Genomic DNA, 15,647 nt, shown 5'->3' on the forward strand with positions numbered 1-15,647 from the left:
CTCACTCTCTAATACTTTGAGGCTTCCAGCAGGGCTTTTATTTTTATTTTTATGGAAAACTCTTTTAGTATTTACAGCCATGGATGAATGGAATGAACAAAATGCTCCTGTTGAGACAGAAAACTCTTAAATTGTGTGACAAGGCCTGCAGAGTAAAACATGTAAAACCTAGTTAGGGGTGTTTATACAAAAGACAACAACTTATTTTACATGCATACATTTATACAACTCTTTAATCAGAAAAGCTAAATAAACTGGAAACTTTATGCACCTACACTTGCAGTAAATGAGCTCAACAGAAGATAGCTGTATTTATTTCTTTTTTTAAAAATCTCTGAAGTTTTCAAAAAAAAAAAAAAAACCCTCCAATACTACCACTTTTTCTGCCTCTGTTTGAGTCACTAACTGAAAACCAATTCACTCTATTCCCTAAGTGCAAATGCTAGCATGATTTAATAATCAGAGCTGGATTGAGGTTAGAGAAATTTAGTTTGAAATGCTCACTTAGCCATGGAGCTCATTGGGTACTTTTCAGAACTGTTACAAATATAATGTGGAAATACATAGCTAAGATATATGCACCAAAGGTCCTTTAAGGGAGGAAAAAAGATAAATAACAATAAGCATGTATTAGAAAACCTGCATAATTGTAAAACAACATTTCATAAAATTCATAATTACTTTTCTCGATATTCCAGAGAGGACGTTATAAACTTCTTCCCACAACTGATCACTGAATCAAAGCACATTATGAATGTTTACTTGCGATGGATATCCTAACAACTAAGTTCATGTAAACCAGTATTGTGGGTCTGTCTCCTCTCACAGGAGACTCCTAAGCAGCTATTTTAACATTTAAATTCTGTCACTCTATAGCTGCAGGACTTCAGTGCAAAGTTAGCAATGTTCCTCATGAGGTGAGAACTTGAGCATCCTCTTCTGACACTCATCTTTCACTCTTTCTCTTCACCACCATAGTATCTCTTCTTAAACAAGTCTGCCTTGGGATTTAGATGGGACAGAAACAGGATATTTAGTCCAATGGCAATGTATCAAGACAAAGGCCAAAAATAAGACTGTGGGTGTATGTGCGTCTTCATCGCCTAGAATGGCTGTTGACAACATTCTTAGAGGCTGTTGAACAAGAATGACTGGAAGAAATCAAGAAAAGGAAAGTGGGAGTATCTGTAGCCTCTCCTTCTCTTCTCCTTTGCACAATGCAGTTTTCCTTGAAAATCCCATGCCTTAAGAACCAAAGTAAGACTCAGACCAGCATCTCTTCTGCTCTTATTGTTGACACCTTGTCTTTTATCAGATCCCATAATTCACACATTGTTCCTAAGAAAAAAAATGCTGGCAATTTCTCAACATTTTTTTTAAATAAAGATTTGTAAAGATTACTTGCTTAAGAATTTAAGTCTGTAGAGATTCTCAGTCATCCAGGTCATGGTTGTCCCAAAGGTGCTTTTTCAGAAGGCAACTGGCCTTTTTTGTTTTTTGTTTTGTTTTTCCTTTTGAAGACGTTTTGCTTCTCAGCCAAGAAGCTTCTTCAGCTCTGACAGGATTAGTGGGGAATGGAAGGAATTTAAGCTTTTCCATTTTCTATTGAACAATAATTTCAAATACGTTGGTTTTATACTCATGTTGACAACCTCTTCTCCTCACTAACTCTAAGTTAGAAATAGTCCCCCACAAAGCCTAGGCCAGTGTTTCTCAACCTTGGTAGCTTGAAGATGGGTGGACTTCAACTCCCAGAATCCCCCAGCCAGTGTTGCTGGCTGGGGGATTCTGGGAGTTGAAGTCCACCCATCTTCAAGCTTCCAAGGTTGAGAAACACTGGCCTAGGCAGACCATCCACTACTGGTGCTTTGGTTATCCTCATTTTATATCTTGGAAAATCCAATAATAATAACAAAAACACAGTTAAAAATAGCATTCTGTTTCCTCAGTACATCTACCGAACGGCCCATCCACAACCTGACTTTCCAGCCCCCCTACCCTGTTTTCTCATCTTATTCTCCCAAGCCCTCTTCCCACAGAAGTGAAATCTCTCTTGAAATGAGCTCAACTCCTAGTTGTTACATGGAAATATCCATGTCCTAGTGGACAATCGTTTAAATATGAGCCAGTAGGGTGCTGAAGCTGCCAAACAAGCCAACACAGTTGCATTAACAGAAGGATAGAATCAAGATCACGTGAAATGTTAATACCACTTTATAATGCCTTGCTTAGGCCACACTTGGAATACCGCATCCAGCTTTGGTTGCCATGATGTAAAAAAAGATGTTGAGAGTGCAGAGAACAGCAAAGATGATTAGGGGATTGGATTTTATAAAACATATAAAAAACAGTTGCTGGAATTGGGTATGTCTAGTTTGATGAAAAGAAGGACTAGGGGTGACATGATAGCAGTGTTCTAATATCTTAGGGGCTGCCACAAAGAAGAGGGAGTCAAGCTATTCTCCACAGCACCTGAGGGCAGGACAAGAAGCAATGGGTAGAAACTAATCAAGGAGAGAAGCAACCTAGAACTAAGGAGAAAGTTAGAACAATTAATCAGTGGCACAACTTGCCTCCAGAAGTTGTGAATGCTCCAACGCTGGAAGTTTTTAAGAAAAGATTGGATAACCATTTGTTTGAAATGGTATAGGGTTTCTTGCCTAAGCAGGGGGTTAGACTAGAAGACTTTCCTTCCAACTCCTGTTATTCTGAGATATTTCACATTTTCAGAATGTAACATTCTTAGCAAGAATACTGAAGAATAAATAGAAATACAGCCCACTGCTGTTTTTTTTCCATTTTTCCATATACAAGATCATTGTGCATCATGTCTGCACAAAGTCTGCATAAGAAAGATATCCAAAATGTGTTGTACAGGTAATCCTCGATTTACAACCATTTGTCTAGTGGCCATTCAAAATTACAACAACACTGGAAAAAAATGACCTATGACTAGTTTTCTCACTTACAATTGTGCAGCATCCCCATGGTTATGTTATCAAAATTTGGGTGCTTGAAAACTGGCAAGTATTTATGACAGTCACACGGTCCCGGGGTCATGTGATCCCTATTTGTAACCATCTGACAGGCCAAGTCAATGTTCACTTAATGACTGCATGATTCACTTAACAGCTGCAGTGATTTGCTTAACAACTGTGACATAAAAGTCGTAAAATGAGGCACCACTCACTTAACAACTGCTTCACTTAGCAATGGAAATTTTGGGCTCAACTGTGGTTGTAAATTGAGGATTACCTGTACTCTAATCCCTTAAATGGAAAATAGGATGTTTCTACAATGGTCTCTCCTTTAGAATAAGAGCAGCAGGAAATAATAAAATACCTACCAAAATGGTATGTCTTCCTAACTTACAAAAGCAAGCTACACCACAAGGTTCAGGAAAATGCAAACAGAGGCATCTCACAAATAGAAATTCCTGGAACCTTGTGCTTTATTTTCAGTCTGGCTAAAAGCATGCACCCTATGCCATTTTTCTGTGTCTCTTTCAGGCCATATATTTGTTCCATCTCATTCTCACCCATCATTTTTATCATTAGAACCACTTTTCTAGAGACTTCACCTTATTTCCACACATAAGGAAACAAACGGAGATGCCCCCCCCCAGTGAACTGGACACAATCACAAAATAACCATCTATTTTGAGGAAGCTGAGATGATTTGTTAAAGCTGATGATACCATTAGGACGCAGAGTGATATATGAATGGAATGATATAGGAAGAATATTTGATCGAACTGGAATTTGTTTGGAAAAACCACAGAAATGATTTTTCCCCCCCTAAAAGATTGACTTTTAAGCAGAGGTGGGTTTCAGCAGGTTCTGACCAGTTCTGAAGAACCAGTAGCAGATATTTTGAGTAGTTTGGAGAACCTGTAGTAAAAATTTTGACTGGCCCCGCCCCCATCTATTCTCTGCCTCCCAAGTCACAGCTGATCAGGAGGAAATGGGGATTTTGCAGTATTCTTCCCCTGCCATGCCCACCAAGTCACGCCCACCAAGCCATGCCATGCCATGCCCACCAAGCCACACGCACAGAACCGGTAGTAAAAAAATGTGAAACCCACCACTGCTTTTAAGGCCTCTTTTTCAGTGAGAACAGGCAATGTACACATTGTCCAGAAGGAGATAAAATAATCCATGGCAAACTCTGAAGAGATGGGTCTTCAGATGGGTCTCTTCAGAGACCAGCCTGAGGCCCAGATTAAATGTACTGTAATTTACCTTAAACACAAAAAAACTACTATAGATGCCTAATAGTTCCTTTCATTAACTGTCTTCTCCCCATTGTTCATTTGCCCAGATAAAATATATAGCACATTTGCATGCCCACTAAGTGAAATTTGTTTACACAATGTTGTGGGTGGGTGGCTTGAATGAAGCAATTAGTCTTTATGTTATTTGCTGACAGCTGCTTTGCATCTTATAACATGCTGCCCCAGAGACACAACATGATTTTAAAGTTCCCAAAGATGATGATCTTCTTTATCCTAATGATTTTTCTTCTTACTGAATTATAATTTCCTGAAAACAATTCTACTATGGAAGGTTTGCAGGGGGTGGGAAAAGTAGAAATGGAAATAACATATCAAGAAACATAGACAAGTTTTGTGTATTTTCTTAAATGGAATTATTCTGCCTTTCCTCCAGCAAGCCAAAGGCAGCTACGTACATGAACATCCATCCATTTTTACCTTCTCTACAGTGGTGGGTTGCCCCCAGTTCGCACTGGTTCTATAGAACCGGTAATAAAACTGGCGGGAAGCTCCGCCCACCGACCCCGACGTCATCAAAATGCTTCTGCACATGTGCAGAAGAGCGCATGCGCGGCCCCATTGTGAACTGGTAGTAAAGGTAAGTAGAACCCACCCCTGCTTCTCTATAACCTTGACATGTAAATTACAATAAGAGATGTAGCACTAATGTTATGTTGAATGACAAAAAAAGACAGCAAGCTAATGCAAACTATTCTGATAACATTCCTCAGATCTTCCCACAACCAGGCAAATGAAGCATTGGAAGCTCCATCAATAGAAAGGATGCAATCTGAATTGAAGAGAAGAACCAGTCAGAAATTGGTTACATGCAAAGGAGTCCATTCTTTGTACATGGCGATCTACCATTTGCTTCCTTATGTCAGCTAGTGACCTTCAGAGAGTGTGTTGTATTAACATTAATTCAAGAAAAATCAGAAACTCACTGTCAATAAGTAATGTATCATCGGGGTGGAGAGAGAAAGGAAGAGACTGATATACTGATATAGAGAAATCTATATATGATTTATATAGCCCTTCTAAATTTTTCTGTCCTTGATTCAGAAAATCCTGCTCATACCCTCTTATCAAGCTACTGCATGGCTGGGTACCAGAAAACAAACTAATGGGATATAGGCTAATCATTAAAGGATATCATCCTGATCCAGTGGTGGTATTTAGCCGGATCTATCCGGTTCGGGTGAACCGGGAGCGGCAGCTGTGGGAGACTCCGCCCACTGCCCAGACATCATCACGTCCTGTTTTTGATGTTCTGTGCATGCACAGAAGGCCCTGCACATGCGCGGAGATGGTGCACTCACATTTGCGTGCTCACATTTGCAAACTGGTAGCGAAGGTAAGTGAATACCACCCCTGTCCTGATCCCAACATGGAATAGATATCCAGTAGTCAGTATAAAACAGACAACTGTTTTCTCTAAAGGATTGATACCCCAATCCTTTATCACTGGCCATCTTGGGTAGGACTAATGAAGTCTAACATTTCTGGTGGAAACAGAAAGTCAAGAGGAAAAATATGTCCTTGCATTCCATTTTTAAATATCTACCGATGTCATGAATGAGATGCGTATAGTAGCCAATTCTACATTCAGATATAGCATTAAATATGTAGACTGTCAGTATGATTAGCTATACTACTTGATTAAATCAATTATAAAATCATCTATATTTTAAAATCTAATCTAGGAAAGACATAATTAGCATTTGTCTAAACAAATGGGGAAAAAAAGATATTTGCAAAACAGATGAAATAGTAGATCATCTATTAAGATTATGCCGTTGGAGTCTAGTAGTTTCTATGGTGATTTTCTGGGTCCTCAACAGCTCCAGCTGTCTGAAATAGTCTTAGGACACAAAATAAGAATAGAGGAAAGGAAGGTGGAAAGGGTCTACAGTAAAGCCATGAGAACTGGTGCAAGGGCTTGCCTCTAGCACACCTTGCCAATACAGAGAGTAACGCCAACATGTATGAGAAGCTCCTAATTGAATATCTGAGGAATCCAGATGCAGAAGACAGTTATGGGCACAGCTTAATGTCAGTTCTGTTCAATGGTACATAATGTTTTATATGTACCCTATACACAAATATTAGGGCATTTTTATTCCCTTACTGATTTGGAGAAAATGCTATCTCAAACTTACCCCTTCCTTTCTTCCTCCTAATGTAGCAAAATAAGGGAATTATTAACCATACCTGGAATAATAATATTAGTCATATTTAATGATTGCAATTATATTTAATATATTTTTTGTCAAAGCTGTCCTATTTTAGTTAACATGGCACATAAAGACCAAGGGCAGCTTTTGGCTTGAAAGGATGTGATTTTTGCACATCCATGTGCAAAACAGGGTTTTGCAGATGCTAATCATGCAGAGCAAATTATTTGGCTTTGTTCAGAATAAAATTGGTTGGTAGCCAAATTCATATGTAGAAGCCTAAGCATGCAAAATAAAGATGGAGAGGCTTAAATGTTTCCCTTCCTTTAATGTTATTCAATTTTCAAATTAAATTTTGTTCCATTTGATAATGCAGATTTTTCTGGATTCTCCAGGCAGTAGATCACAAGAATTACATATGATTATTTTTAGTAGAAAAACATAAGAAGCTCCCTGTTGAAAATACCAAAGACTTAGCAGCTTCAGCATTTTGTTTCCATTGTAGGCAACATTAATTAATTAATTAATTAATTAATATGCCACCTTTATTATTTTTATAAATAACTCAAGGTGGCGAACATATCCAACACACATTCCTCTTCTGATTTTCCCCAAAACAACAACCCTGTGAGGTGGGTTGGGTTGAGAGACAGTGACTGGCCCAAAGTCACCCAGCTGGCTTCTCTGGATAAGGTGGGACCAGAACTAACTAACACTTTGCAGTTGTAAATGTGAAAAGATTGCCAAGCGCCCAAAATGCGGTCATATGATGAGGTGGGGGCATACAACATTTTACAATATCAGGAAGCCCTTTACTTCTGTAAAGCACTCGTTACAAGGGCATTGTGACTGCGAACAGTTATTAAATGACCAGCCGTAAGTCAAAGACTACTTGTACACCACACTATTTACAAGTTTGCTAGCAGACAAGAAAGGGCAAGCTGACGTTTAGGCAAAAATCTTAGTTTGGCCCTAGATTATATTTTGAAATCAGAAGAAGCATCTACTTTAAATTACCACAGCTGCTTTCAAATGCACACCTCATAAACACATGTATTTAAATAGAGACACCTACAAAAAGGTTCATATTTAAAGTGCTCTATGAGACTTAATTGTTTCTCATTTAATTCTCCTTTGGAACTGCAATGGTGGGCAGCATGCCAATCAAAGTACTGTAGCTCCTTGTAGCCTACGGATCAGTCTGCTGCTCTGACTGTGTCCAGATCTGACTAAACAAGCATGCATGCTTTAACATGTTTGTCAAACAACTCAGATAATATGAAGGTGAAAATGTTTTCACAAGAATACAGTTCCCTTCTGACTACTGTAGCAACAAAGCAAATGGAAACTGGTTAAAAAACGTTATAACATCGCTTAAGAGTAAATTTCTACAAAAAGGTAGACTAGAGAATGATTTAAAAGAAGAGTTTCCCCCAGTAAATAAAAATAGAATAGTTCTGTTCTCTAAAGGTAGGATTAGCTAAAAATGAACTACAAGAAATATTAGAGCTAGGTGATATTTCTGAGGGGGAACATTGAAAATTGTGTGTGTGTGTGTTCTGCCTACTCACACATTATGCATTTAAGCAAAATGGTGAAAGAAAACAGTGTAACTTTCTAAAACAATGCAAGTTCTAAAACACGTCAAGCGAAAATAGAAACATTCTATTTTCGAGGCTCTTTTTTCAAATGTCAGATTCTTATTTAATGTTCCAGTTTCACTACTAATTCCTCAACAATTTGGAGCCAGTGAACACATTTGACATTTTGCGAGTACATTATAAGCATTCTCACAAAATACATTTTTTTTAAAAAAAAACCTACAAGTCAAATAAAGCCCTGGGCCTCAGCCATTCATTGTTTTAATTAATTTTTTTAAGGATGCTTCTGGGTATTATGTGCAGCCCAGATCCCTACCTAGAATACGAGTTGTGCTTGCAGTTGATGCTCTGCTTTAGAACATGGTAACTTCTAATGTTTTAAATTAGAAAACAAAAAAAAAAGTAAACCTAAATAGGGCAAGAAATCTGGTATGTGACAAGAAATGTGTTGGAGGATATGTGTGTTGGTCTAGGTGCCATTTGGCAGTTCTTAAGATGATGTTAATATAACACACAAACATACATGCACAACACATCTACACACTCACACACACACACACACACCCTTGAACATAAAACTAGTAATCCATCAGATTCTAGTTCTTCAAAGATTTCTTGGGAAAGTCAGTGTCACAGAATTCCTGCATTCCAACCTCCCAAACTGATACAGGCCTCACTTTCACCATTCCCTTGATTAGTAAAGAGAAGGAAAAGAAATATGAATTTCTCTGCCCATCACCTCTGCTTCTTAAAACATTTTGCCTCCCACAAAAACATATCATCAGTATATTGCCAATATTAACTTCCTTCTGTCTGGTGTAAAGCCTTTTGGTACTCACACCAACAAAACTACTGAAAAAAATCTTAAATTATGCAAGCGTCCATAACTCCCAAACTCATTGCTATCATAGCAATATACACTTTCTTAGTGTTGGTTCTTTTGTAATCAAAAAGGTGCCACAACTATATATCAAGGCATATTAAATGGGGTATCAACAGTTTAAGAAACTTTTAGGGGGATATATAATTGTATATGATCAGTGGGCATACTGACTGAAGGACGAAGGAGAAAAATGGAAAGTTGGTAAGATAAAGTAGCAGGAATCTTGAACAAGAAAAACTTCCACATGTAATGATCAGAATGCCCACCCACTGCGGATAACTGGCCCATCCAGAATTTTACAAACCAGGTATATGTGCTGTTACAAATGGTTATTTAATAGAGCCTTGCCTATTCACAGAATATCTGCTCTCGTGAACAAGGCCAGTCACAAACAACCATTTCTTAGAACCTGTTTCTGTGAACTAACCAGACAGGAAATCACCCTAGGTTTAATCCTAAGTAATAACCATAATCTGATGCAAAAGAGAAAAGTTGTGAAACTATACTGTACATGTGCTGGGAAACTACAAGCAGGATCCAGCATAGTCTTTTTTTAACAACGAAAGGGAAAACTTTTTTAAAATGAAGGAACTGGTTTAAAAAAGAGAGAGAGAAAGAAAAAAGGCCAGATCTCTTACTAATGCCCATGATAATTTAATATCACAATAATGGAAACTCAAATAGAAAATATTCCACAATGTAAGAAAGGTTCAGCCAAGCCCAGGAAGAAAGAGGGCACCATAGCTTTCTAATCACATCCAGGAAGCTATAAAAACTTAAGACTTCTTTCAGGAAATCGGAAGCCTGCTCTAAGGAGAACACAGAGAAGCAGAAACACTGGTAAAAAGTATAAATTAATAATATGGAATACAAAATAATTTGAGGAATATATGGCAAAAGCATTAAGAGCACCTAAAAATATAGACAAAAAAACACTCAAGGAAGCAAAGGACAACAAAGGAGTGAAGGAAGTTTGTACAGATTGCAGAGAAACTGAAGAAATTTTTGGTGTTTGCTTTCACTGCATAAGATACTGGACAGATACTTGAGCTTGTACAGTACTGAACTTTATTTTAGAGTGAATTGGAAAAACTAAAGCAAACTGAGGAAACAGAAGAACATCTTGAGGGACTACACAGGTCCTGATGACATCTTAAAAGGCCTTCACTGAAATTGTTGATCTTTTAGCAAAGGTATATATCTTGGCCTCAAATCAGACTTAGTAACCAAAGACTGGAAGATACCCAGTGTGACACCATTTTTTAAAAATGACTTAGGAGAAATCCAGGAAATTCAGATTCATATCTGCTCCAGGGTAATTGATAGAAATGATAATCATTACAAAAAAAATATAAACAAAACAAAACAAAACTAAGCATACAGAGGAACAAACGTTGCTGAAGAAAAACATTATCCCAAAGGTAAATCCATCTCACCAGAACCTTTTGAGAATCAATCAGAAAATGGACAGCTGTGTTTGAAATGTACTTGAATATTAGTAGCTCGGGTTGGTAACTGGGCTGTCAGTGCTCGGACAGACAAGCACAATTCAAAGAGCACTGACGATGTCTCCTCAAATGGTGATGAAACGTTTGCAACCAAATTGCCAAGCTCAGAGCTCAGACTAATAGCCCAGAGGTGTGTTCGTTTTATAGCTTTGAAATTGTAAGATAGGAGCTAGAAGGATATAGGAATTGAATGAATTAATAAATAAATGTTCATAATACATACCTGGATTTTCAAAAAGTCTTTGACAAAGCTCCTCATCAAAGGCTCCTGAGTAAACTTAGTGGGTATGGGATAAGAGGGCTGTTTTCATAGACTGCAAACTGGTTCAAAAAAAAGGAAGCATAGAACAGAACAGAATACATGAGTGGTTTTCCTGAGCTACATATTACTTGTTTTTATATACTGTATGTATAAGTTTCTAAACTCACATGATCTCTACATACAAATCAAAGGAACAAATAGAAAATTACTCCATTGTCGAACAGGATGATTAACTGATTACATTTATACCCTACCTTTTGGCATCTTTGTGATTCAAAGAGGAATACTTATGGTTGCCTCCTCCTATTTCCCTCTCACAATTACAACTATGTGACGTAAATTGGTTAGACAGAAACTAACCTAAAGTCACTTGTAAGCTTCCATGGCTTAGGGTGGACCAGAAATTGTATTTCTCCATTCCAAGTCCAATATCTTAACAACCACACCACACTGGCACTCTTAATTACTGAGTTAAAGCAGCATTTGGTTCACTTTGCATGGCCAATATGGAACAGGAGGCTCAGGAGTGGGGGAAGTATCCCATCACATTTTTGTATTCCTCCATCTTGGTGCTACTTGACCTCTCAGCGGCTTTCAATACCATTGACCATGGTATCCTTCTGGGACAACTAAGGGAGTTGGGAGTGGGAGGCACTGTGTTACCGTGGTTCTCCTCCTATCTCTCTGGTCGGTCACAGTCAGTGTTGGTAGGAGGACAGAGGTCGACCCCTAGGTATCAGCAATACGCTGAGGATCCCCAGCTATATATCTCTACCCCGTGTCAATTCAATGAGGCGGTGGATGTGATGTGCCGGTGCCTGGAGGCCGTGAGGGTCTGGATGGGAGTCAACAGACTCAGACTTAACCCAGACAAGACCGAGTGGCTGTGGGTATTGCCTCCTAAAGACTATGTTGATTGTCCATCCTTGGTTCTGGGGGGGGGAGAAATTGTCCCCCTCAGAACGGGCTTGCAATTTGGGTATCCTCCTAGACTCACAGCTAAGATTAGAGCAACATCTGTCAGCTGTGGCTAGGGGGACCTTTGCACAGGTTCGCCTGGTGCACCAATTGCGACCCTACCTGGATCAGGAGGCTCTCCTCACAGTCACTCATGCCCTTGTCACCTCACAGTTAGATTATTGCAATGCGCTCTACATGGGGCTACCCTTGAAAAGTGTTCGGAGACTACAGTTGGTCCAGAACGCAGCCGCGCGAGCTGTCGTGGGTGCACCTAGGTACACCCACATTACACCAATTCTCCGTGAGCTGCACTGGCTCCCTATTGGTCTCCGGTCACAATTCAAGGTGTTGGTTATTACCTTTAAAGCCCTACATGGCCCAGGGCCAGGGTATCTTCGAGACCGCCTTCTACCGCATAGCTCCCAGCGACCGGTAAGATCCCACAGGGTTGGTCTCCTCAGGGTCCCGTCAGCTAAACAATGCCGGCTGGCGGGCCCGCGGGGGAGGGCCTTCTCTGTTATTATTGGCTTTCCGAAAAGCAGTGAAGACCTGGCTCTTCCGTCAGGCCTGGGGCCGTTGATCTCACTGTTGCGATCTGGAGAGATCTGGCCATGAATGGTGTGAATGGGTTTTAATTGTTTTTAATGGTTTAACTTTTAATGTTTTATATATGGTTTTTTAAATGCATTGTAAGCCGCCTTGAGTCTTCGGAGAAAGGCGGCATACAAGTTGAACAAATAAAGTTGAACAAATAAATAAATATTTGTAAGATACAGTTTGTTTCTCATCACACAAAAGCTGCCGTTCTATTTACCTAGTAGCAAACCTTATTGAACATCCCCCTGAATGGATATCCATTGCTCTGAAAACATAAGAGAACATACAGCATATACACACAGACCTCAATTTACAACCATGTGTTTAGTAATTGTTTGAAGTTACAATGGCACTGAAAAAAGTGACTTATGACCGTTTTTCACACTTACAACCATTTCAGCATTACCATGGTCATGTGATCAACATTTGGATGCTTGGCAACTGGCATGTATTTATGATGGTTGGATGTCTAGGGCAGGGGTGAAATGTAACCAGTTCTGTGGACGTGGCTTGGTGGGGTAATGTGACTGGGTGGGCGTGGCTAACTTTTTTTTTTTAACTTTTCAAAGCATTTTTTCTACAACCTCTTCAGCCGAAGAGGTTGCAAAAAAATGCTTTGAAAAGCCTCTCTGCCAATCAGGCAACTCAGCTGGGATCGTCAGAGGCTTTTTTTTTTTACTTTTAAAAGCATTTTTTCGGCGGAAGAGGTTGTAGAAAAAATGCTTTTAAAAGTAAAAAAAAAAAGCCTCTGATGATCGTGCGGCTTAGCTGGGCATGGGGGGGGGCACAGGGATTTTTGCTACCGATTCTCCGAACCACCCACCGCCATCGTGCGATCCGGTCCAAACCGGGAGCATTTCACCCCTGGTCTAGGGGTCACTTTTGCAAACCTCTGACAAGCAAAGTCAATGGGGAAGCCAAGTTCACTTAACAGCCGTGTCACTAACTTAACCACTGCAGTGATTCACTTAATAACTGTGGGAAGAAAGGTCACAAAATGGGGCAAAACTCACTTAACATCTGTCTTGCTTAGCAACAGAAATGTTAAAAATTTGTTTATTGAATTTATTTATTTATTTATTTGTTTAAATTTCTATACCGCCCTTCTTCAATATAGGACTCAGGGCGGTGAACAGCCAAAATAAAAACAAGACATACATATAAAACATACAAAATCTAAAAACTGATTAAAATAATTAAATCTTTTGGCCGTAATTAAAACAATTCCAATTTAAAATCAGTTTAAAATTTGACTCAAGCCAGCCCAGCTAGTTGAAATAAATGGGTTTTCAGGGCCCGACGAAAAATCCGGAGGTCTGTTATTGTACGTAACTCTGGGGGGAGGTTGTTCCAGAGGGTGGGCGCCACCACAGAGAAGGCTCTCCCCCTGGGGGTCGCCAGCCGACATTGTCTGGCGGACGGCACCCTGAGGAGGCCCACTCTGTGTGAGCGCACTGGCTGGTGAGAGACTATTGGTGGCAGAAGGCGGTCTCATAAGTACCCCGGCCCTAAGCCATGGAGCGCTTTAAAGGTGGTCACCAACACCTTGAAGCGCACCCGGAAGACCACCGGGAGCCAGTGCAGCTCGCGCAGGAGAGGTGTCACATGGGAGCGCCTCGTCGCCCCCATAATCCCCCGTGCGGCCGCGTTCTGGACCAGCTGGAGCCTCTGGGTGCACCCCAGGGGGAGCCCCATGTAGAGAGCATTGCAGTAGTCCAGGCGGGAAGTGACGAGTGCCTGAGTGACTGTGCATAGGGAGTCCCGATCTAGAAAGGGGCGCAACTGGCGTATCAGGCGAACCTGATAGAAAGCCCCCCTGGCCACGGCCGTCAAATGATCTTCCAAAGACAGACGTGCATCCAGGAGGACGCCCAAGTTACGAGCCCTTTCCGTGGGGGCGAGTGATTCACCCCCAATAGCCAGCGATGACATCAGCTGGCTATATCGGGACGCCGGAAGCCACAGCCACTCGGTCTTGGAGGGGTTGAGTCGGAGCCTGTTTCTCCCCATCCAGGCCCGCACGGCCTCCAGGCACTGGGACATCACTTCAAGGGCATCATTGGGGTGGCCTGGGGTGGAGATATACAGCTGGGTGTCATCAGCGTACTGATGGAACTCCACCCCAAAGCCACGGATGATCTCACCCAGCGGCTTTACATAAATGTTGAACAGAAGGGGCGAGAGGACCGACCCTTGTGGCACCCCACAAGCAAGGTGCCTCGGGGTCGACCGCTGCCCCCCTGTCAACACAGATTGCGACCGGTCAGAGAGGTAGGAGGAGAACCACCGCAGAACGGTGCCTCCCACCCCCAACCCCGCCAACCGGTGCAACATGATACCATGGTCGATGGTATCAAAGGCCGCTGAGAGGTCTAACAGGACCAGGATAGAGGAGCTTAGAGGAGTTTAAACTTTTGTTTAAACTTGAAGAGGTGGGTCACGGAAGAAGAGATGGGATTTTTTTTATTGTTGGATTGGCCTTATATCAATCAGCACTCTGCCAAACCTTTTCAAGTGCAATGTTAAAAACAGATTTCTCAAACCACAATCCAAGGAAAAGATAAATTAGAGTAGGACATCAACATGTCAATTCCTCTTTCCTTCATTTTTCTCTAGCATCACAAGGGAAAATGGGCAAAAATGTACATAAATGTACATTAAAGTGGGCAAAAATGTACATAAATGTACATTAAAGTGGGCAAAAATGTACATAAAAATTGCACATCCTGGAGAAACCTTTATAATTTAATAATTAGCTTATTATAATGGGAATGAGTGGCCTCCAGTACAACTGTTCAGGTTATGGCAGCCCTTTGAGTAGGCCAGGTCAAGAAACAGACACTGCAGGGATCCTAGGAATGCTGATTTATTGTTTAGTAGCATCTCGAACGGGTGCCCAAAACTTTTACTGCCCCTTTTGAAGGACAATAAAGTCAAAGCAGTTAGTCTGAATCTCTTTCTCACAATCTCTACTTTCCCAGAATTGAGCAACTGTTTCCTCTCTCCCACCTCTTTCTCAAGGCCAGAGCTAAATTCCTCTACAGGTGATCCCACAAAGATATGCTCCGGTTCTGTTCAATTTCAAAGTTCTGCTCTGGTTTAATCTTTAAACCAGTTTTGGATTGGATGGGCCTCCAAAGAGAGGAGTTGCCCTCCTGAATGTAGCAGGTCATCCTAAGTGTCCCATGAGCAGAAAGATGGTGGCTATCAATAAATTAATTAAATCATTAGGATCAACTTAATCAGCACCATCTGGGAGAAAAGGGATTGGTGAAAGCATTTAAAGCTACACTGATCCATTAGTTCCAGGGAATGAAAGACATAGAGCAGTGTTGGCGAACCTTTTCGGCACCGAGTGCCGAAATGGGAGTGTGCACGCGCGCGGGGGC

The 15,647-nt window shown here is 40.7% G+C and overlaps 1 protein-coding gene across 2 annotated transcripts in view; it reads right to left on the reverse strand.

Moving 5' to 3' along the window:
* Positions 1–15,647, reverse strand: part of SERTAD2 (SERTA domain containing 2) — a 154,968-nt gene that overhangs the window by 81,372 nt on the left and 57,949 nt on the right. The window contains exon 2 of one of the 2 annotated variants that reach the window (XM_034432444.2): positions 10,663–10,760. The exons of the other annotated variant lie outside the window; for it this stretch is intronic. The gene's annotated coding sequence lies outside the window, so the exon portion shown is untranslated. The remainder of the gene's footprint in view (positions 1–10,662; positions 10,761–15,647) is intronic. 2 annotated transcript variants of the gene reach the window in all.

The sequence above is a fragment of the Pantherophis guttatus genome, chromosome 1 (genome assembly GCF_059756535.1).
Source record: "Pantherophis guttatus breed Tessera chromosome 1, ASM5975653v1, whole genome shotgun sequence".
Classification (NCBI taxonomy): domain Eukaryota; kingdom Metazoa; phylum Chordata; class Lepidosauria; order Squamata; family Colubridae; genus Pantherophis; species Pantherophis guttatus.